This window comes from Hippocampus bargibanti, linkage group LG07, assembly GCF_051943395.1.
Source record: "Hippocampus bargibanti isolate YZ-2025 linkage group LG07, ASM5194339v1, whole genome shotgun sequence".
Lineage (NCBI taxonomy): Eukaryota > Metazoa > Chordata > Actinopteri > Syngnathiformes > Syngnathidae > Hippocampus > Hippocampus bargibanti.
The window spans coordinates 22,105,532-22,128,743 of NC_142740.1; the positions used below are offsets into that span (position 1 = coordinate 22,105,532).

General features: G+C 39.7%; 1 long non-coding RNA gene across 1 annotated transcript in view; it reads left to right on the forward strand.

The window, feature by feature from the left end:
- The window catches only part of LOC148895815 (uncharacterized), a 46,977-nt gene extending 24,906 nt beyond the window's left edge, over positions 1-22,071 (forward strand). Inside the window, exons 3-4 of the long non-coding RNA XR_016115564.1 lie at positions 17,306-17,365; positions 21,191-22,071. This is a non-coding gene — a long non-coding RNA (uncharacterized LOC148895815). The remainder of the gene's footprint in view (positions 1-17,305; positions 17,366-21,190) is intronic.
- Positions 22,072-23,212: the final 1,141 nt, after the last annotated feature.

Here is a 23,212-nt window from a genome sequence, read left to right on the forward strand (position 1 = left end):
CCACAAGTATTGAGTGAAAACTGGGGAGGGTCATCTGTGTGATAACAACTTTACCAAAATGAACTTTCCATGTGCTTTAAATCCTGTAAAATGTCAGTCCAGTGATTAAAATTCATGTTTTGAAGGTAACACCCATGTGCACTAGGGGTATCTATTTTTTATTGTATTGTATTGTATTGTTTTGATGTGAATAAAGTCAACGCAAATATTATTTATCAAATTTAGCAGGTTTAACTGTGGCAAATGTAACTATCTCTCCAAACATCATACATTTCCACGGCATTGATCTCTTTCATTTTTGTTCGGACTGGATTGAGATTGCACACACCCGCACGACTATGTTAAGTATTTACATAACATTGCCTTGCAGCCATCCTCAAAACGTTTCGCTTTGCAACTAGTTTTCAAATGGTTCATCAAAATGCAAGGTTTCAATAGACATTATCACATGGAAATGAAATCCTTCCAAACATCCATGCATACATCCATCCATCCAAATTCTACCATTTATCAGGGGATGGGTCACGGGGGCAGCAGCTTTAGGAGTGAAACCCAGCCTTCCATCTCCGTAGACACTTCTTTAAGCTCTTCCCGGGATCCCAAAGCATTCCCAGTCTAGCTGGTCAGATAGTCTCTCGAGCATACCATGAGTTCACCCTTTGGCTCAGCGCCTTCTTTATCACAACAATATTGTCCTTAAAAAACATAACCAAATAAATAAATAAATAAATACATAAGGACACTACAGTATAGGTTGATACAAGTACTGTACATAAATATCTGTATGAGAGAGTGATGCGCAAATGTCAACTATGTATTTATTTGTTTGTTTGTTTATTTTTTACTTTAAACACATATTTAAACTTTACCATCATGCTCTCTATATATTTTATATTTCGTTTCAAGATCCTATTAATTGTTTTCAAATCTATAAATGACCTCTTGCCACCTTATCTTTCCGAACTCATCCACCCCTACACACATTCACAGTATCTAAGGTCTACTGACAATGTATTATTCAAGCCTTTTCCATTGCTTGTCTCTCTCTCTGGAATGATCTTCCACTGAACATTCGGCAAGCGCCCTCACTGCCCATATTTAAAACCCACTTCAAAACTCACTTTGTGTCATTTGACTCAACATGACTCAGACATGAGGAAGCATAGGCCTAAACATCATATTAGTATACCGAACAATGAATGTATACAGTACATTTATCATTGTCTTCCGTCTATCAAACACACAGCCAAACACACACACAGACTAGATCGATCTCACGCTTTGTAGACCAACCATTTGTTCACAAATCAGAGAAAATGATCTCAAACAATGAAGGTGATGTCAAGTTTGATGTTGCCCTAAGACAGACGGACGAGTACACACACAGACGCACGCACACACACACACACACACACACACACACACACACACACACACACACACACACACACACACACACACACACACACACACACGCACACACACACACAAACACACATACAGAGGCTATTGCCATGATGAAGCAGATGCCCAGACTGTGGGAGAGTGCAGAGCTATTGAGCTGCAAAAGTAGCCATGCCACTTTTTCTTTATTTTTTCCAGCTTGGTCAGTCCTGTTGTGGCCTCTGAAGCCAAGTCCCAAGAGCCAGGCAGTGAAATAGTAATATGGACCATCTGACACCTGTCAAAACATCCCTGTTAGTTGAGCGTCAAGCTCTGTCAGTTTGGAGAAGAAATTGCTACGCAGTCTCTCAATTCCCCTCTTTCCCCTCTCTTCTCAACTTCCTTCAATCTTCCTCGCTCCTCTTCCTCCAACCCACACTGGCCCCATCTGCATCACCTTCTTATCACAATGTGATGTCGCATTTTTCTCTCCCTATTTCTGCCCATTTATCTCAATTTTGCATTTTTTTCACACTGTGACAACCATTATCTTCATCTTTTTCATCCTTCAAATGAAGTCAAAATAAATTGTGACACTCACACATTTCACCTATTCATCTTCATCTCATTTTCATCCCTTTATTTGCCCAAGTCAAAATCAAAGCCTTTCATGTTATAACTGGGAATTTCAGCTCATATAATTGTCATCTCATATGATTGGCCACCGAAGGCAGGACACAATCTAAAAGCATTGACTCCATTAACCACTTTTAAGGGACTCATTCCAATCAATCTTTGAACTATGATTGGATGTTTGGAACTAATCCAAACTTTTGGAACATGGTCTTCAGTGGAGGTCTTGAAAGGAAAATAACAGAAATGATTTCGATAATTTAAAATGTTCAAACTGAATTCACCCTTTTGGCATCCCGTGTTTGCAGAGTGACAGATCTTTCGAGTCACGTCATTATTGTCATCAATCCCTGTGTGCGAGGGTCCACACAGACTATGGAAATCACTGTTTTTGTGACAGTTGTCTTTTGAAAATGTTTAAAAACTGATCCCGCTTGTCTACGGTCGTAGAAAATGTGAGTTTTTTTTTACCAAAATCACAGCTGGAGCTGGGAGTTTGAATGAGGAAAGTGCCATATTTGTGGAGGCAGAGCACAAAGTGTTATACACTTGTTAAAGGATGTGGCAACCCCTGCATTTAGCGGTTTGGATTCATGTAGGCAAATAGATCATTTATTGATCCCCAAGGAAATTCCACCTTCGATATTCTCAGAAATCTTGTATTCAATAGTATCATAAAAAGTAGCCCCTTTTACACTGCCAGCTGTTTCTGTCTAACAATTCAAGCCAATGTTTCACCCTACTGTTGTGTGTAAGGTCGTGCATGTATGTGTGTTTAGTGTTAGCGTTTTCCTCTCACGTTCTGCCATTAGCTTACACTTGCAGTTTCCCATCTGCCCATCTTCTTGATTTGTACATCATTGTATTGGATTGGATTGGATTTGCCTTTATTAGTATTAAAAACAAAAAAATTACTAGAACATGTGCACACTTCAATGTTTTTGTAATAAAATGTATTTTAAATCTCAGCAAATGCATGAAATACTGTAATCATCCTCATACACACCGATATTCTCCCTTTAGTAATGTAAAATGGCTAAAATTGCCTCATGTTTCATGAGGCAATTCATGTCATGGCAAAGGAAAGCCGTTGTCGTGTATGTAGCGGTCCCGAATGATGGAAACATCAGAAAGAAGGAACATGAGAAAATCGAGAAATACCAAGGGCTCAGAGAGGAGCTGGAGAGAGCCTGGAAGGTAAAGGTGACAGTCGTGCCTGTGGTGGTCGGAGCACTCGGGGCAGTGACCCCCAAACTCGACGAGTGGTTGCAACAGATCCCGGGTGTTAGGGTAATTCGCCATACAAACATCTGTAAACATCGCTCTGTAATCTTTGTTTACATTTTGAACTTCCTCGTATGTCATATCCTGCCTTCCTTTACACGATGTCACATTTTTATTACGTCACATCCTGTCGCGTCATTGCTATGCGCCGCATAAATACTCCTGCAGCCGTTCGTCTCTCTCTCTCTCCATGCTCGCTCCTCCGTCCACACCGCAATGCCCGTGCTCTCCCAATTAAATCAACTTTATGTTCAAGACCTGGCTCCCTGATGATTTAACCATCGATCTCCATCTACACCGTCGAAGCCATGAACCAAGGGCGAACGATAAAAAATAACCCAACACCGGGAACAACATCGGATATCTCGGTCCAGAAAAGTGCAGTGCTGGGAACAGCACGGATACTGCGCAAAACCTTCCTGGCCTGTGGTAGAGGACCCAAGCTAAAATGGGGGACAGACACCACCCATGAGGGGTGAGACGAAGATTTTATTTATATATATATATATATATATATATATATATATATATATATATATATATATATATATATATATATTTTATATATTTATTTTTGTTCTTTTGACTTCAAGACGGCGCCGCGAGAGTGGCTGCCTTTCCAGCAGCTCATGTATTTCGTTTTTCTACTTCCATTCCTTTCATCACTTTGCTGCTGTGAAATGTAAATTTCTCCACTGTGAGACTAATAAAGGCATATCCAATCCAATCCAATATATATATATATATATATATATATATATATATATATATATATATATATATATATATATATATATATATATATGTATGTATATATATATATATATATATATATATATATATATATGTGTGTGTTTGTATGTGTGCATGCGTGCGTGCGTGTGTGTGTGTAAAACTAGAGAGAGAGAGAGAGAGAGAGAGAGCCGTAACAGTACAACAGGGTACATGTAATATTTGATGCAGTGCAAGCCTGAATGCGTGAGTATGCTGCTGCCTTCACTTTTGCAAATCTGACACATTTTTCTCCTCACATGCTTTCCACACTAAACCTTTGAACTAAACTTGAATTATGGTTCTAAAATGAATAAATAAAAGACAATTATTGTAATTTATAGGTTAACATATAAATAATTCAAAGTCTGTGATTAACAATAGCACGGAGGCTTCCACAAACAGGTAACCTCTCACTCCCTGGTAATATTTTACTGATTGGAATTTCACCATGACTTCTCGCTTAAACATAAATTAGCACCAGTTGATGTGGAGGCCTGATGCTGTTTTGGGGTGAAAATCACACATGCTTAACAACAACAGGACAAAGAAGCCATCTGTAGTTGATACCCTCATCAAGACACTTATATTCAGGTGGCAATAGGGTGTGTTGAAGACCTCTACGCGTTACCACTTTGCTATTTATATTGACATATGACATGCCTTACCCTATTGTCATTAAGAAAAGACTATCTGATAAAGTCACCCACTCAGGACAAGAAACACAATCTTCTGTTTAACGCAGCCATCAATATTTGAGCAGTAAACTCAAAAAAGAAAACAGGTGTTTTCAACTATATGTTGATATATTGTCAAAATATAAAGTAATAGGTCACTTTTAGGGTGCTATCCTTAATTGATTTTGGAATTGTAATAAAGCTGTTCATGAGGAGATCTCAGAAACAGGAGATGCTTATGGTGACAGGGACCTGTATACCTGCCTCACGTTACTTCGACCTGAAAACCAATTTAACTAACTTATTTAACAACAACAACCTGTCTATCCAACAACGGTGTGCAGATGTAGTGTTTGGTCAATCTGACACCAAATGTTAGTATTTTTGTGTGGCGTCAAACGAAGCAAGTGGATCATCCAGTCTGTGCCCCGACCATATCCCCTGTCCGCCTTAATGTCTGTGTCTCATGCCTATCCATTTCTTTGACAGCTCAGTGGCGTCAAGAACATGGGGGAAAGCTGGGGGGGTGATATTGCTGACACAGAAGTGCCGCTCCCCACACACACACACACACACACACACACACACACACACACACACACACACACACATTCGACATTTCTGAAGTTCCTAGATGGCACATCTGGAGGAGGGGGTTGGTGTGGGGGTGTGAAGGGGGGGGGGGTGTGATGGCAGAACCCGATCTGTGTCTGCAGCTTGGGGGGTCGTAACAGGAAGGAGCATGAGGACGGAATAACTTTCACTCCAGCAGATCCCTTCCATGTTCTGTCAGTGTGTGGCACATACTTTGTACATTAATATAGGACTGTATTTTGGAATGCACACTTGCTTTGGTTGCAGTCTGTGCATGGCCACGGATTGTACACAAGTGTAAACAAGTTGTATGTGGAGCGGTTTCATTCAGTTTGTTTGTGCTTGCGCCATGATTTAACTTCCTCGTTTTCCTGTACAGCATCTGGGGATGTTTATTTACCCTGGAAGGTGGCATTTGTAACTCAGGGGCACACCTTATCTGGCAGAACTAATATATATTGTGATATTTGGGCCAAGTCATTGACCTGTTATTAGACTGAAATTCAAAATTGTTAGCTTTTTGAATAATTTCTCACAATTAACAGTGCTAGCTTTATATTTAGGACAGAGCCCCTGGTATAAGATTCAAATTGAAATGTCATGTAAGTAATCCGTTGCTGCCCCCCACCACCCCAAAACATAAACAATCAAACAAGCAAATAAATACATTAATAAAACAAGGAATATATTTTTTTTTCAGTAAAAAAATAGTACCATTGTATGAAACAATTTCGGCAATGTCGTGAGCTTCACAGGTTTGGTAAATTATTATAGCTGGAACAATCTGAAAATCCCCAAATCAAGTGCAGTGCTGTGTGTGCTCATTTCAAGGGTGTGGCCTATTAAATGTCATTAGTAGCTGAACTTGAGTTGGCAAAATTTTGCTTGGACGTAGAAAAAAAAATCTTGGCACTTGTTATTCAAGGCACCACCATGAATACAAAGCGCATTTCCGTTTTGCACAACTCATTTTTGGATGGGACAGTTGATGTGAATATTCATGTGTGGGTGGCGGTGGAACCAGTTGGAGATCTTGTCAAGCCTCATCTATCTACATCATGGGGATGCTGCTGCAGCATGCAAGCTTGACCCAATGATGACAATTGCAGATGGAGCTCAGCAGTCATGGTCGGTGTGGGCTTCTCATGCTGCTCATCTTGAACTGATAGGCCATTCACGCAAATGCAAAACCCTTGGAGAAAATAAATGACAAATGTTCCCCCCTCACCTCTTCCTCTCAGGGGATATAGTGACAGGCTGAAGTGTTTAAGCCCGAGCTTCTTTCAAACAATGGTAACTTTTCATAGCACATCTCTCTAAGCCAGGGGTGTCAAAGTCATTTTTTTGCCGCGGGCCACATTGTAGTTATGGTTTCCTCTCGAGGGCCGTAATGAATTTGGGTAACCCATTAGAATGTTTAAATCCCTTCAAATATTACATATAGAGCACACAGCAAATTAATGAATAACTCATTTTCAAATCTGAAGTCAAGAATAATGACTTTTATTGTGGTTGACATCCAAAAATATGAAATTTTGACTCAGATTTTAGCAATCATCATGGAATTTAACAAGTTTGATTTGTCTTCGCGGGCCGAAAAAAATGATGTGGCGGGCCGGATTTGGCCGGCGGGCCTTGACTTTGACACCTGTGCTCTAAGCCATTAAAAGTCACCAGAATGCTATTCCAGCTATTGTTCCCCTGGATGTTAAGACACGTCACTTTGAACAAAGCGTTTCTTTCGGCTCACTGAAATGACGTTTGAAGAAACACGTTTTCTTCGTCTTAGCATTATTTAAAAAATATGAGTGGTGATAATTGGAATGCAGCAAGATTTTTCATTATCGATCTTTCATTGAGCAAAGTTGTTTTGTTACCAAAAAAAATGAACACTTGTAAATATGGGTTGATGCAATATATCAATATGCCTTTCTTGATACTTGCACTATGTACAGTTTTTTTTTATGAAACAGTTTTGTACATTTACATTTGCACAGTATAGAGTTGACATTTTTATGTTGTTATGCTTAGAATATCTTGTTTTCTATCCTTTCACCCCCCCCCCCCCATCCCCTTTCAAATTGCTGCTGTGGACTGCAAATGTCCCCATTGTGGGACAAATAAAGGTTTTCTGATTCTGATTCAAGATAGAATTTTGCTGATCAACGGTGTAGTTTAGGATCCGCCTTTCTTTCGTGGCAGCTTTAGTTTCCCTCCTCTCACTCTTTGGCGCATTATGCTTCTGGCATTGAAAGGATAGTGATGACGAAATGGGATGGATCTTTAATAGATTTGTTTGGGACGGCACAATGGAGCGACAATCGTTGTTAACATTATACCGTATCGATCGCTTTGACGCTATTTCCCAAGGTCTTGTCAGAGAGGAGCCATTACTCACAGCAGTCACACTCAGACGCACATGCTGTGACAGTGTGTGACAACACTTTTCACATTGATGTCACCTAAATAGGCCCTTTGTAACGTGTTCCTTCACAATTTGGGAGCCATTACTCTCCTTCACCTGTGTCAACAGGTGCTTCTTGTGTACAGCATTTGATAGATTCTTCCTTAAGCTGACTTCATGTATAAGCTCTTAGCTTGAATGCCAGAAGTGGTTGGGGCTTTACCCGGGCGATATTTAGAGATGCGTGTAAGCGTGTATCACAAGGGTCCATCATACCGGTCAGTCTTTGTGTAATTATAAGGAAAGGATCACAAAGATGGATGGAGTAAACAGCAGCATTGGACATGCATGCACGCTCACAGTATAGTTTTTTTTTCTGAAGATCTGTGGGTTACTGGAGAAATTCATCACAACACAATTGATATATTCTTCAGCAGATTACATTTATTTCACACAAAAGTTACACTGAAAGCTATCCAATATGCTCTAAAATAAGCAGTTGTGTTCAAAGTCATAGATGTATCTCAAAATGCAATATGTTAAACCACATGTCCATCACAATGCAAGTTATGCAAAGTATTTTCTGTCTAAATTTGCTAATTTGTCCTGGTTGTGTCTGGTATGTTGCTGAGGTCCAACTATGAAATTGTGGGAAATGCTTGGATTCCAGGTAAAGTATTTTTCAAAATCTGACCGCATTTGAAATATCTTAAAGAATGGCTCATCAGTGATTCCGGGCAAATATTGTGGTTTGGTTGTCAGTGTTACACAAATTGATGGTTTGGCCTTTTTATTTCTGATTACAAATTACAACAATACGAGATGATATATATATATATATATATATATATATATATATATATATATATATATATATATATATATATATATATATATATATATATATATATATATATATATATATATACATCTCATATTGTTATAATTAGCATTGTTGTAATTATACATCGTCATATGTATATATATATATATATATATATATATATATATATATATACACACACACTGAGCTACCTTTCTATCACTCTCGCCAATCTATCACTCTCGCTGATCTTCCAAAGCAGGTTGCTATTGTTGTCCTTGAACTTAGAGGGCATGTGTGTCCAAAAAGTAATTTGTTGTCCTATTTCCAAGGCACCCAGTCAGTGGCCTTGACCCTGCATGATCTGTGGTGAATTTTAATCAGGTGGAAAGCTGTCGTTAAATAATGGCGTAGCTTTGCATGTGTGTGTCCGAAATGTCTGCCAAGACGTGAAGGACAGTGAGTGACTGCTCTTCATCCTTATGCTGCCAATTCTGAATGTATCACAAGACATGTGGGTGTGCATGGGCGTGTGTGTCCATGTACAAGCACATTTTTGACGTTAGGGATGTATTATCTCTCTTTCATTTGAGTATAGTCAGTTTCGTTCATTTCTAGTCCTTGCTGATTGTCATTTTCCTTGACTGTTCTGCTATTTTAATCTGAGACTGAATATGCCTGCAAGTGGATACCTCCTTGACAACAGCTCACAGACAAGGAATTCCATTTTTGATGTTTTTTTTTCTCTTTGTCCCAGTTGATTTAATCATCTTGTGTCCACATGAAACTTCAAGCACCATTGGTTAGTTGCTTCCAATATTTCCCACCTGTAACCTTTTATCAAGGGAGGGGGTTGTTTATAGAGCACGTATTATGTTGTTTGTTGTTGTGTTATGTGTTACTTGATATGAGAACACCACAAGCGTTGAAAAACTGGGGTGAAAATTATGTCATTTAGAATAGACTTATCATTTCATCAAAAGCATGTGAGACTGAAGTACACGTACATATGAGGAGTAATCAGTTGTCAGAATCATTGCTATACCACAGTCTAAACTATGAGAGCAGACCATGGACTGCTCTACTGTTTAGAATAAGATCTCTGGAAGAAATAGTCAACGTTGAGTCAAGATATTTGTAGGTATGGTTAACACACTTGGGACCTTGGCATGACTCATTCCTCCCCAACTCTTAAGTACTGAGTGCTTTCATTTCATCAGTGGCTATTTTGCACAATTGTGCATTATTTAGTTATAACCTTTCCTATTATTACCACAAGAGTAAAATATGCAAAAAATATGCATCATCTACTACGTGTTATGCGCTGTACCTATGCACTACATCTCTTGCTGCCACACTGACTGGTGGACACGCGGGTGTTGCCGTCCAATCATTTCAATCACTCTATACACCGAACTAACACTTCAGGGAAAGTTAACTGTTTGTTCAATACAACGGTGCACATTATTTAAAACTGTCGCTCACACTACAGACCAACTGTATGCGAACAGAGACACTTGAGCACATACTGTGAGAGTGTGATGTTTGAGTGACAGGTAAGAATCGAGCCATGCATGTTTCCAGCCTATTCAGCAGAATGTCTCACTTTTTCAGTTTGAAACCTGATTTCAAAAGCTTGCAGTTTTTTTCCATTCACATTTGGCAGGCTTCTTCTCTCTTCTCTACAGTGTGTCAAATTCACCAAACATTTGTTTTTCTATTTCCAAGGTTCTTTAAGTGGTTAAAATTATTTTTAAGATCCCATTTGCTTTGCCTTGATATCATGAACTTCACTCCTATTGAGAAAGTATATTTCGAGTAAAATATGCTGGTAATGAAAATGCCACATTGTTAATTTGAAATATTAACAAATTAAGCTTGCAAAAGGTATGTAAACACCCGATAAATTATCCCTCCTCAGGTCAAACATACACCACACGTTTGCTTTTTCCATACATTTACATTTGCCTGCACCCCCTAAGCACTACATTTGGGTTGTGCTTGAGTGAAGCATTATAATAGCTCAAGGAAATGGCCCTTCTTGAGAAACTTTCAGGGAGCTGTCGAAGGGAGAAGATTAATGCCTGCCCGGGGACTCTCCAGGGGACTGGGACCCCCCTTCCCCTTGCCTCGCACTTCAATAGCCCCTTCCCCCTGCATTTACCCAATTCCTTGCACCATCCTCACAAAGCCAACAATGATGTCTCATGTAAACGCAATATCTAGTAGCAGAATGGCTCTAAATGCCGAGCATTTTGTTGATTCTCACTTTAGTGAAAGTACATTGGCTGTTTTTTCCGGGGACACAAAAACTGCCCTGAGGACAAAGGACCATTGATATGCTCAATATGCTTGTATACTTGAATACTATATGCAATATGCTAATATACTTTATGAACTTATATTCCTCAAGATGCTGACAAGGATTGTGAATTATAAAAATTATTGAATTATAAATTATTAATTACTATGAATTATTAAAAAAAAAAAAAAAAAAAAAAAAACATGACAGTATTTTTAAATATGTGAACCGGTATGATGATTATTATGATTACTGTTTCTACAGGGATAATCAATCTCATGTTCTGTTTTTTTTCTGGCAGTTACACATTGTTAATATGAAAATGCAACACGCATATCCAGCTTCAGAGTCTTCAACTTGCTGTCACCATGTTAAACAGATGTTTTGTTTGCAGGCTAGCTAGCAGTAACTTTTCGTATGGACCCGGCAAGTTGACTTTCATTCCGATCGCTGGATTTCTACCAATCATGAGGAACAGAAAACCATTCATGTTCACGATGAGTACTATCACAAAGTTATTTGAAATAATACATTCTGACATTTTGTTGAAAAGTGGCCGTGCATGCGTCTGTGTGCGTGCGTCTGTGTGTGTGTGCTTGCGCACGCGCGCTCGCGTGTTGTGGCTCTCACTGAAAAACATGTCTATATATTTTACTTTTATGGCTCTCTTAGTCAAAAAGGTTCCCGACCCCTGCCCTAGTACATTAGCTATTCATTGTCATATTATTTCGTCTTTCTACTCAACTAGCTGCCCATTGTATAAGGCGGGGGTGTGTAACTCAGATCCTGGAGGGCCATCATCCTGCATATTTTCCAAGTCGCCCTGTTGCAGCACACCTGATTCAAATGATTAGGATCAATATAAGGCTTCCACAGAGCTTGCTGATTATTGGGTCATTTGAATCAGGTGGGTTGTAAAAGGGACACTTGGAAAACATGCAGGAAAGTGGCCCTCAAGGACCGAGTTTTGACAACCCTGAGGTATAGAGGAGAGCTAGAATTCCCAGTGCTGAACCAAGTTAAAATAGAGATTTAGTAACGTGCCATCACTATCAACAAGTTATTTGTTTAAGCTAGTCAGATTTTTGAGGGTGATTTGACTTGACATAACCAATCACGAGCCTAGAAAAGGTACATGAGGAGCACATAAGGAGGCCTGTCCATTGAGAAGATGTGAAGATTGCAACAGCGCTAGCAATTCTACTCAGTCATTTTAATTGCAATTTGGCCCAGTCTTGTTTTATATTCTTCAAAAGCCTCCCTGGGTCACCCTCGCTCCAACACAGCTCTGTTTTTGTAAGGTCCGTTTCCTTCTTTCTAGGAGTTTGGATTAAAACTTTATCAATGAAAATTTGTAATTATTCTGAAAACAATGCGACATTTGAATGCAGCATGCATCAGACCTGCATTTATATAACCAACGCTGCATAAACTTTTACATTATTTGTGTGACTTTATCCTGGTCACCCACCAACCTCTTCCATTGACCACTATAACCCACGGGCTCCTTGAAGTTTTTCATCTGTACACCCTCTGAAAAAAGAGAGCGTTCAGACTGGGATTTACAAGCCAATATTGTTTTTCTTTTTGCTTTAACTTGCCTCTCAATATTTCTGTTGGTGCAGCCGCAGTAGCTGTGCAACAGAGATGACAGAGCTAATGACACAAATTTGAAGAAACAAAAACTTCATGTTTTTGTGAACACAGTGATGAAACAGACAACCGGTGGCACTGACCACAATATCACACCATACGCATTCATCTGAAATAAACCAGCCCCTCTGAGCTCAGTTTATGCCACGGGGTCTCGCCTACATTTCTGAGTTCCTGCTGTTCTCAACCTCTGCCAAGACAAACTTGAAACAAAGAGTGTAACTCCTATTCAAAAAAATAGACCTGCCCATGTGATGGGATTTTTTTTTTTATTCAATGTTGTTTTCAATGTTGTATTTACTTGGTTGATTTTTGACAAAGCTGAATCATTCCCTCATTTTCCAGTGTTAATACTGAGGGACAGTCTGTCATTCTGTACCTGACGACTCCGTTTTCGCCCGCTCAGTGTTCGACAATACCTGGCCATGACTGGCCATAAATACTACTGATTATGACTATATTATGACTACTATGACTGGCCATAATCAGTCAGGACATAACAAGAGTGTGGAAAAGAGGTGAAGAAGCGTGTCCAGGCAGGCTGGAGAAAAATGTCAGGTGTGATGTGTGATAGAAGGGTTTCAGCTAGGATGAAAGGAAAAGTGTATAAAACAGTGGTGAGAACAGCAATGATGTTTGACCTGGAGACAGTGCCACTGAAGAAAAGACAGGAAGCAGAGCTGGAGGTAGCAGAGCTGAAGATGTTGAGGTTTTCTTTGTGAGTGACCAGGTTGGAAAGGATCAGGAATGAGTACATTAGAGGGACAACTCATATTAAAGGCTTTGGAGAGAAAATCAGAGAAGCCAGACTGAGATGTTTTGGACATGTCCAGAGGAGAGAGTGACTATATCGGGAGAAGGCTGCTGAGCCTTGAACTGCCAGGTAGGAGACCGAGAGGAAGACCGAAGAGGAGGTTTATGGATTAATGTACAAATAAATTACGCGAATAAATTTGTAATTCATTCGCGAATTGAAAAGATGACGTGGAGCGCCATTCCCAAATTTGTTCGGGTTTTGTTTTTTTCTTACAACGGGAGGTGCCGATAAATCGCTGGTCAGACCTCTGGTAATGTTTTTCCATCCCATTTCAAGCTAAGATAATTCCAGTTCTCTAAGTAATTAACTTTTTTTCTGATGGAAGAAGTGAGTCTAAGGTTTCCCACGTTGCATTGAATGTTTATGTAGTCCTAAAGCTAAATATTCCAGTTTGTTGAATTTCATCAAGGCATAGGCAGAGAAAGTTTGAGCCTGTTTAACTGTGCCATGTTGCATGCATTCATAGCTTATGCATACAGTGGGACCGTGCTTCGCACCCGATTCACTTTGGTAAAGATAGAAAGCCAAGAAATTTAAACGCACAGGATTCTTTTTTTCTCACCTGATTAATTAGTTGGTGGAAGCAAACAGAATATCCTTTATCAGTTACATTTGGTTTGGGTGTTTCACTGGATGGAATCAGAAGTGTTAGAGCAACAGCTGAGAAAATTAAATTAGTGTCATGTAGGACACTTTCAGCGACAATTGCTTGTGACAACATCCTGGCACTTTTGTAGGTTCGATACCATCGGGTTCAAATCCTCATGTACACATGGAAATTAAGTAATCATTTAAAAGTGACTTTCTATCTATCTATCTGTCTATCTATCCGCCTACCTATCTGTCCGTCCGTCCGTCCATCCATCCATCCATCCATCCATCCATCCATCCATCCATCCATCCATCCATCCATCCCTCCCGACTGAATGTGTCTGTTACAACACACTTATATCCTGTCTGTGCATGCCTGGATATACATCACAAGCAACAACGGCCGTGGACCATAACACTGTAAAACAGCATGAATAGTAAAAAAATGAATAAAAGGTGAAAAATCCATCGTCATGCAGTACAGTGAGACCTCAACTTACGAACTTAATTGGTTCCCAGACAGAGTGTGTAAGGCGAAAAGTGTGTATCTAAAAAAAAAATTCACATAGGAAACCATTAAAATGGGAATAATCCGTTCCCGGGTTTCCATAAAATATACTTTTCAAATAAATAAGCCTTAAAACTACACACAACATACCTTATTCTATGTATAATACATGTGCTATTGTATTGCAACGAAAGAAATACACTGCATTGTATCAAAAAGTCACTTTATTTACATTTGTGATGGTCATTTATGGCTTGATGGAATGGTGTTGGAGGTCGGAGGTCAGAGGGAATTGCTGTTTGGAAAGAGAGGCGCATTACATGACGACTGTAATTAAAGAAATAAACTGTGCTGTAAAATAAAGTTGTATTTACCTTTTAGATGGTCGTTGATGGCTTATGGAAGGAGAGTCACCTTCCATAAGGACTGTTGGTAACTTAACCTCTGGTGCTGTTCGGTCATGTGATTCCGCCGAAGATCACTCCGCCAGCCTTGGTGGGTGTGTATTATGAAAATAGTGCTTATTATAAGGTTTAATTTTCATAAATTTGACGCTTGTAAGACAAAAAGTTTGTACGTTGAGGTGTTTGTAAGTTGAGGTCTCACTGTATTTTTTCGATAGGTTCTGTCCTCATTTCTTTGTTGAATTCATTGGCAATTCAAATATTTCTCAATACTTTCATAGCTGTCAGACTCCTGCCTACCCTGAAGTGGACCACTCAGGATTAGGATTTTCCATTCTCAACCACATCATAGTGAAACGAATTATATCTGGTCTTGACGGATTGATTTTTCTATGGACTGCAATGGGATAACAAAAAAAACGAGCAACATTTTTTTTGCCAATGTATTCTAATGATATAAGTCATTAAAAGACCATCTCAAACTCCATCTGTGGTGAGGACATTTATCTCTCTTTCCATAAAAGTGGAGCGGAGACTGACTGCTGATGCCTTAAGAGCAGATGATAATATAAAGGTAATAATGAGTTTTAGTTGATGAAAAATGCATTGAGGTTAAGTAAAGTGGGATCAGACACATGGGTTGAAACTGTCACCTCTGGCTGAACAAATGCTGCAGCTAAGAAAACACACACACACACACACACACACACACACACACACACACACACACACACACACACACACACACACACACACACACACACACACACACACTCTTGTCTCAGATACCCCTTGCCTTTATGTCACCTCCTGACTTCCTGTCTTTGAGGATACGTTACTCTCCCGTCCGTCCACCTAACCCAATCACATACTAATCGCTTTGCCTCACTGATGATCACTTGATGTGATTTCCCACAGAAAAAAAAGTGTGGTTGTGGGGGGGAGGGGTGGTTCCCACACCACTTGTCATTCCCACTGCCAATGGGCCATTGGGTCCATCTCCTCCTTCCAAGAACCTCATTGGGTATCCAGGTTACTCACAGGGGGTCATATTCTCCTGTGTATTTCTTGGAAATTACATGCTGCAGCACACTTTTTCGGCGAGGTAGATTCTCCAAATAACTTTATACAATACAATACAACTTGATTTTTGTATCACTTTCACAACAGCTAAATCTGTAACACAGCACTTAACAAAACTGTAAACATAAAGTCAAATGATAAACATAACAACTTGAAGTATTAATCTTTGTGAAACTTACATACTCTGGGAGCAGCAATATTGAAATCAAAGTGTTTACTTTTTAAATTTTACATTGCGTGTCTCTTCCCAAAGACATTTAAGTATATTGGTTGGGGTTTTTTTTTTGTCTTTTTTTTACAGTCACCTTCAGGGTATGAAGAAATATGTTGGCATCCTATAGGGCAAAAAAAAATACAGTCAAACAAGCTTTAAACCCACCAAATGTACATGTAAATTGTAGCCTTGCAATGACAAATAAGTACACATGGTCAAGGTTGGAGGTTTTACAATAGCAGACATCCTTTGCTCTGTGAAACAGACAGAGAGAGAGAGTGTGTGGCCCTTTTCAAAGTCAGGCGACAGATGACCCAGGAGGTGTGAGGGCACCTGTGCGAGTCATTCTCAAAGGGACATTGACCAAGGTGTTTTTCAATGGTCACGCTAAGGGAAAAATGCTTTAAAGCTTCTGGTTTCAGTCTGGTGAATTGCAAGTGATACTAATTAACGGCCTAATATGAATGCTTCAGATGTAATCATCTTTTTCAAGTGTTAAAAATAACAGTCTCTCAGACGACTACATTAGCAGGAAACCTGCTAATTGTGCTTTGAGTTTACTTACAGTCTGCAGATTAAAAAAATGACTCCACACAAAACTGATCTGGCCTTATGGTGATAAATTTCTCTGTTGAACTGTTATCCCATTCGACATGAATCGGAGTACTGGTACTAGTGCTGGGACATAGCATGTGTTCTTGTTTTAAAGCATGGCTTCACGGTTCATCCGGAACTGTGAAGCCTTTTGTGGTGGCTGCTTTTCAATTTCTGGTCTCTCCAGATACACTTACAGCTGCAGTGATTACCACAAAGCTTCCAAAATTCAAGGAAGTAATCTGTTAGACATTAAAATTCCCCTCACCAGAATCAAAACCCTGTTCTGAATAAAGCAGTCATGAGGCACATGCACATAAACATGAATAATGAATAACTGCATAGTAAATAAGTACAGCTCCAATCCTGCCACGTCTGCTGGAAAAGCATTGGTGTTATTTGATGGAAATCAAAATGGATGTTAATTTTCATCCCTTGGTATTTAGCGCTGGATGGATAATAGTTTGCATGTCAATGACAAAGACACACACAGTCTCCACCTAGACTTATTTATATCCATAGCTTGCATTTCATTTGGTGTCTTCGTCTACTCTTCCTGTGTTTCTGCAGTTGACTGATATCCATTCATAATGGAAGTGGTTTCATCATGTGGATCGGTGGACATCAAAGGTAAAACCACTCCATGATATTGAATTGTGACAATCCCAAATGTACAATAAAATAATACTGTTGACCCCATGCATAGTTTCAGTCTGACACACACAGCTTCACCGATGCCTCCGTTTTCTAATCCACTTTTCCCCACGAAGGTCACAGGTGTGCTAGGGCTTATACCAGCTTTTTTGGGCAATTGGCAGGGTACACTCTGAACTGTTTTCTGGGCAATCATAAGGTGCACATTGGAAAAAACATTTTCACTTGAGTCGTTGGGACAATCTAAAGAGTTGAGTTAATCTGAAAGCATTTCTTTTAAATGTGGTAGGAAACCAGAGTACCCTAATAAAACCAATGTAAGCACGGGAAGAGCATCCAAACCCCACACAGGAAGGCCATTGTCTCAATCAAACCTTTGCACTACGAGGTGGATGTGTTAACCAGTAGTCCACCAAGTCATCCTTTGATTCGATGTTTAGGTTTACAGGTTAATAACGGACCGCTGAAAAGGTAGCGTTTCACTTGAACCGTGCATTGTAAAACCAGCCTAAATCCGAGCTCACCACAAAGTATAAACATGACAGTGTCAATGTGATTTTTTTTCAATCACATGTGGACTGTGGTTATTCAGAAATATAAGAAACTGTAACCTACTGTGACCTAAACCCACATTACTTGGTCTCATTATAATCTCCCGCTACCAATATGATACAGGAATCTCATATTATTTAATGGATGAGCCCCAACAAAAGTGTTTGCCGACCAATAAGACAAAATACTTGAATTTGATTGTATCAATTGTGTATTACACAACCAGTGAAGCAAACAAACCTTTCCTTTTCCTACTAATAACACCAACTCCACCAACACCAACTCTATCCTAAAAAATGCCCAACAGAGAATGTACTTCCTGAGGCTGCTAAAGAAACATGGCCTGCCACAGGAGGTGCTGCAACATTTCTACACGGCTGTCATCGAATCCATTCTGTGTTCTTCCATCACTGTTTGGTTCGGGGCTGCCATAAAAATGGACAAAATCTGACTTCAACGGACAGTTAGGAGGGCGGAAAAAATTATTGGCACCGCCCTACCCACTCTCGAGGACTTGCACACTGCAAGACTCCAAACTAGGGTGCGGAAAATCATACTGGAACCTCCGCACCCTGCCCACCACCTTTTCCAGCTACTCCCCTCAGGCAGGCGCTACCGATCCATGCGCACCAAATCCAGCAGACATTTAAACAGCTTCTTCCCTCAAGCCAATAACTCTCTAAATAGTAACTCAAATAGAACTGTATAGTGCCACTTTGCAATTTTTTTGCTGATGATACTAGTGCAGCGTGTTCGACCGGAAACAAATTCCTTGTGTGTTCTACATACTTGGCAATAAAGATGATTCTGATCTGATTCTAATGAATTCTTAGTCCTATATGTAGATCGCCGTTCGCTAGATCAAGTCGATACAATTGATTGACACGATAGATCTCTAATTCAACAATGATAATAATGTCCACACATGGCTTGATGTTTAGAACACAATTCCAAGTACTGTATGCTTTATTCTATAGTTTCCCAAATTAAGAGTCAGTAAAATTACATCTGTCCAAATGAATGGCTTAGGGCCACATAACAACACTTTCACAGGTTGTCACCGTTGTGCCCGAGCAGTCAGTGATATACCAGAAATACCACATTTGTCGAACATAACATTTATGCAGTGAAACCACTGATTATTTAAAGAAACTGTCCACTGCTCTGCATTCAAATCTTGAAACCCTACAGTGATTAAGTGCATAAACATTTTGATTTGGGAAGCAGACTGTTGGGAAAGTAAATGACTTGAAAGCAGAAATGGAGCAATATGAGAAGAGCCTCTCCAAACATTAACCTGACCTACTGCTGTAGTACCCAATGTGTGTTAGGTATTTTATCAATTGGAACAGGATGGCTTGAGTAATTTGCATTTCAAGCGTAGGCCCACTCCACTAGTTGCAATATGAACAAATTCAGTTTGATCAACAACACACACTTGCTCCCTTGGAGACATCCTAAGAGCACCACTATTATTAATGAAGTACACCATTGTTCATATTGCTCATTGTCCCCACAAAAAAAGAGCTAATCTTACATTTACTGTACTCCAGAGTATTTGGTATGGAAATTGTAAATTAGATCATGCATTGAATTATATCCAATACTGGCTTTGTTTTCAAGGAAATTGCATGGAGACTCACAGAGATGCATTGAGATAAATACATGTAACCCGAAACAAAGTAATGAGGTCACTAAAGTACTGCTGATGAACGTGAATAAATAAATAGATGACTAAATAAATACAGTAAAGTCTCGTTATATCGATATTCTCGGGAGTCTGAAAAAATATCGATGACCGGACTATCGATATATCCGATCCTGCGGCATGTAAATTTTCTCCTTGCGTTCATAGAAATAGCATCGTAATAAGCAGTACTATTGATATAACCGATCGAGACTTTACTGTAAATGTACAGTGATGATGGAAATGATGGATGGATGGATGGATGGATGGATGGATGGATGGATGGATGGATGGATGGATAGAAGGGCGGATGGAGCTAGCTAGCTAGAGAGAGAGAGAGAGAGAGAGAGAGAGAGAGAGAGAGAGAGAGAGAGAGAGAGAGAGAGAGAGAGAGAGAGAGAGAGAGAGAGAGAGAGAGAGGGAGGATTGAAGGAAGGAAGGAAGGAAGGAAGGAAGGAAGGAAAGAGGGAAAGAGGGAGGGAGGAATGGATGGATAGGTTGGATAGGTTGGATTGAGTGACCTGATGCAAACTGACTTTGTACCTTCACAGCTTCAACGCATCCATTACAATTTTAATCAATGGTGAAAGAAAGGGCATTGAATTTGAGGAGCTGAGAATTTCTTTTTTCACATTTGACGCATCAAAAGACTCAATCCGCACCTGTACCCCCATAGCTCTGTGAGAGTATCTTTCAATTTGCTAAATTGCCTCCCCCGCGGTACCTTTGGCATGTTATGGAGATATGTAAAGGGGCCTATAACGCAAAAAAAAAGATTTTCCTTTCCCAAACACCTCCTATCTTACAAGTCTTATTAAACTAATGAACTCATACTCCCTCCCCTAATTTAATTCCATTTAAATTAGTTCTATGGAAAATTCCATTCTTAATCATGTTGAAATGTACTAACTGCAGTTCTGCCAGAAAAGTTAACTCTCAAAAATTCCTTGCAAAAAGAATGAGAAGTACATTATGGCTGGTATGTGGTCCATTTTACTTCCACGATAACAAACAAAACAAAACAAAAAACATGGATGGATCAAAAATATTCTATTTTCCACACATGACTCCATTCCATTGCACATAAATGCAATTGCACAGTCCTCATAAACATACCAAATGTGTATTGAATTTATATCTATGTTGCCCTACATATTAAATGACTGTTTTAGAAATCTGTGATATTTCTGTGATACCATGCCTGCTGCATATACTTCTAACTCTGCTCTGCTCCGATTCATGAGTATTGTGGACCCTCTGAATAGAGTGGTGTGACATATTTCAGGTAAAATTGCATAAGAGAAACCCCTTTCCGGTCATTTCTAGTGCATTTTTTCAGAGGCTTTCCTATTAGCAACCTTTGTGTTTAGCATTGTTTGTACACAATGTGCGGTTGAGTGTATTCATCATGACATTGAAGAAGCGAGATGACAGTACAAAGAGCTATGATGTGTGCCTATATAATCAAGACTTTGTAAATTAAGTCCACTTTGAGTTTCTCCTATGCCGAGCAACGGTCCCAATGCACTGTTAACATATGTAGTGTTAATTTTTTGTTACAGATGGCACAGTCTGTTTTCTGCCTTGACTTCCTGCTGATGTGATCCAGCCATCAACAACACCGGGGTGCCACCAATAAAAAAATGAGCATTCCCTGTTTTTATTTGAGTGGGTTAGAGCTCACATATAATACAATACAATACATATTGATTTATATAGCGCCATAACAACAGCTGAAGCTTTAATAAAGTGCTTAACATGTACAGCAATCATATACAGGAAATAAAGCAGTTACAAAGATAGTAGCAGCCACCAGGGAGTGAAACCAAGATGAAGTCGGAATCATGCTGAGTCGAATGCCAAAGAGGATTGTTTTAAATATGCGTTTTTATCTTCTTGACAACAACTCACAATGAACAATACTCCTCATAGTGAGAACCGCGATCAGCATGACTTTGATTTGGGACTTTGACTGAATTGCTCTCTTCACCCGAGGCTACATCGGACTCTTCCACTGAAGGCTCTCATATCCAGGTCTCAGGGTCATACACAAAAATAGCAAGTCCGGTCTCATTGGTGTCATCACTCACTCTACTCATTGTTTGATGACCTGACACAGAGGCTATGCTAAGCATGGGGTTTGGAGTGGGGAGTTGAGGGGGCAATGGCTGCAGAGTGCTGAAGTCATAGTTATATACTCAAGGGAGATGTCGTTGAATGGGAACAACTCAAGAGTTTGTAGTTTGGGTTTGAATTGTATCTTTTGTGACAGCTGGAACCTTTCTTGCACGTCTCATATGTGTAATTATTTCGTCTGTGTCCATATAAAAAGCATATATGAAAGCATATTTTTCAATAACTCCACCTCCCCCTCACACATACAAACACACACATCGCCTGAAAGACAACAACCTTTACTTCTCTGTTTTACAATCACTTATTAATAAACAAAACAAGCATGACGTTTTGTTTTTGTGTAATCTTGTTTGTTTTGTCATTTAGACTGAGACGCGAGAGCACTGGGGGTACAAGGAGGCTCACCTTCTTCGTAGCACGTGTCTCACTACAGGAGAGAATGTGGCCTTTCCTTTTCAGGAAGGCACACATATCTGTGATGAGACATGTTTTATGATCATGTTAGTCAAGGGAATCCGCTATGAAATTAAGGAGACATCTATTTACAGGACATCTATTTATTTACTTATTTGTTATCATAATTGAGATTCTTATTTCTGTCCATCTACACATGAACTGAATTTTGTGCCTTAAAATAAAAAAAAATTTAAAGCAGTGTCGGGCAGCAACCTCTTAAGTAGTTGGTCTCCAGTCAATCTCTCAATATAACCAGCATTTTATGTCATGCACAAATATTATTTAGGGTCCAGAAAAAATGGCCAGTAAGTATTCATGGATGGCTTAAAGATGTGGAAACAAAGAAATGTAGAAAGATCTCCTGAATTTCAACATCCTCCTCCATCTGCATGCTGTGAACATCTTCTTTACATGAGGAGATTGCTTGACCTTTGACCACGCTATGTTTTCAACATCAAGTGAAACAACAATGTCCTCTCTCAACTAAACCAACAGACCATCTCAAAAAAACGACACTCAGCCCTCGGCACACATCCATTGACTCATGACCAGTCATCTGGACCCCTGACTTTTCTTTTAACAAAGAGGTCCCGTGATGATTCAAAAAGAGACTGGAAAGAGACGGAAGGAAGGACGTTAAAGGCTCCCTGAGCGGCAGCTGACAGAAGCCACATTGTCAGTAATGTGTGAAATTCCCGCTTAGATGAGACCTCTATCTGGTAAACGGCTCAAAGCACAAAGACGGAGGAAGCGCGTCACCCTGTCTGGCCACACTTGCCCCATGAGCCCCCCTACCCTACCCATTGACCTCTTATGGCAATCAGCAGCTATAAAAACCAATGACCAAAAAGCAAAGAGCTCCAAACACACCCAAGTATTGTCTCTCGTGTGTCCATACAAAGTCAGGTTCGTGATATTTCATGCGACTACAAAATGTCATACGCGCAGCGATAGCTCTTACAAACTGGTCCCACAGCTCCAACAGAATAATT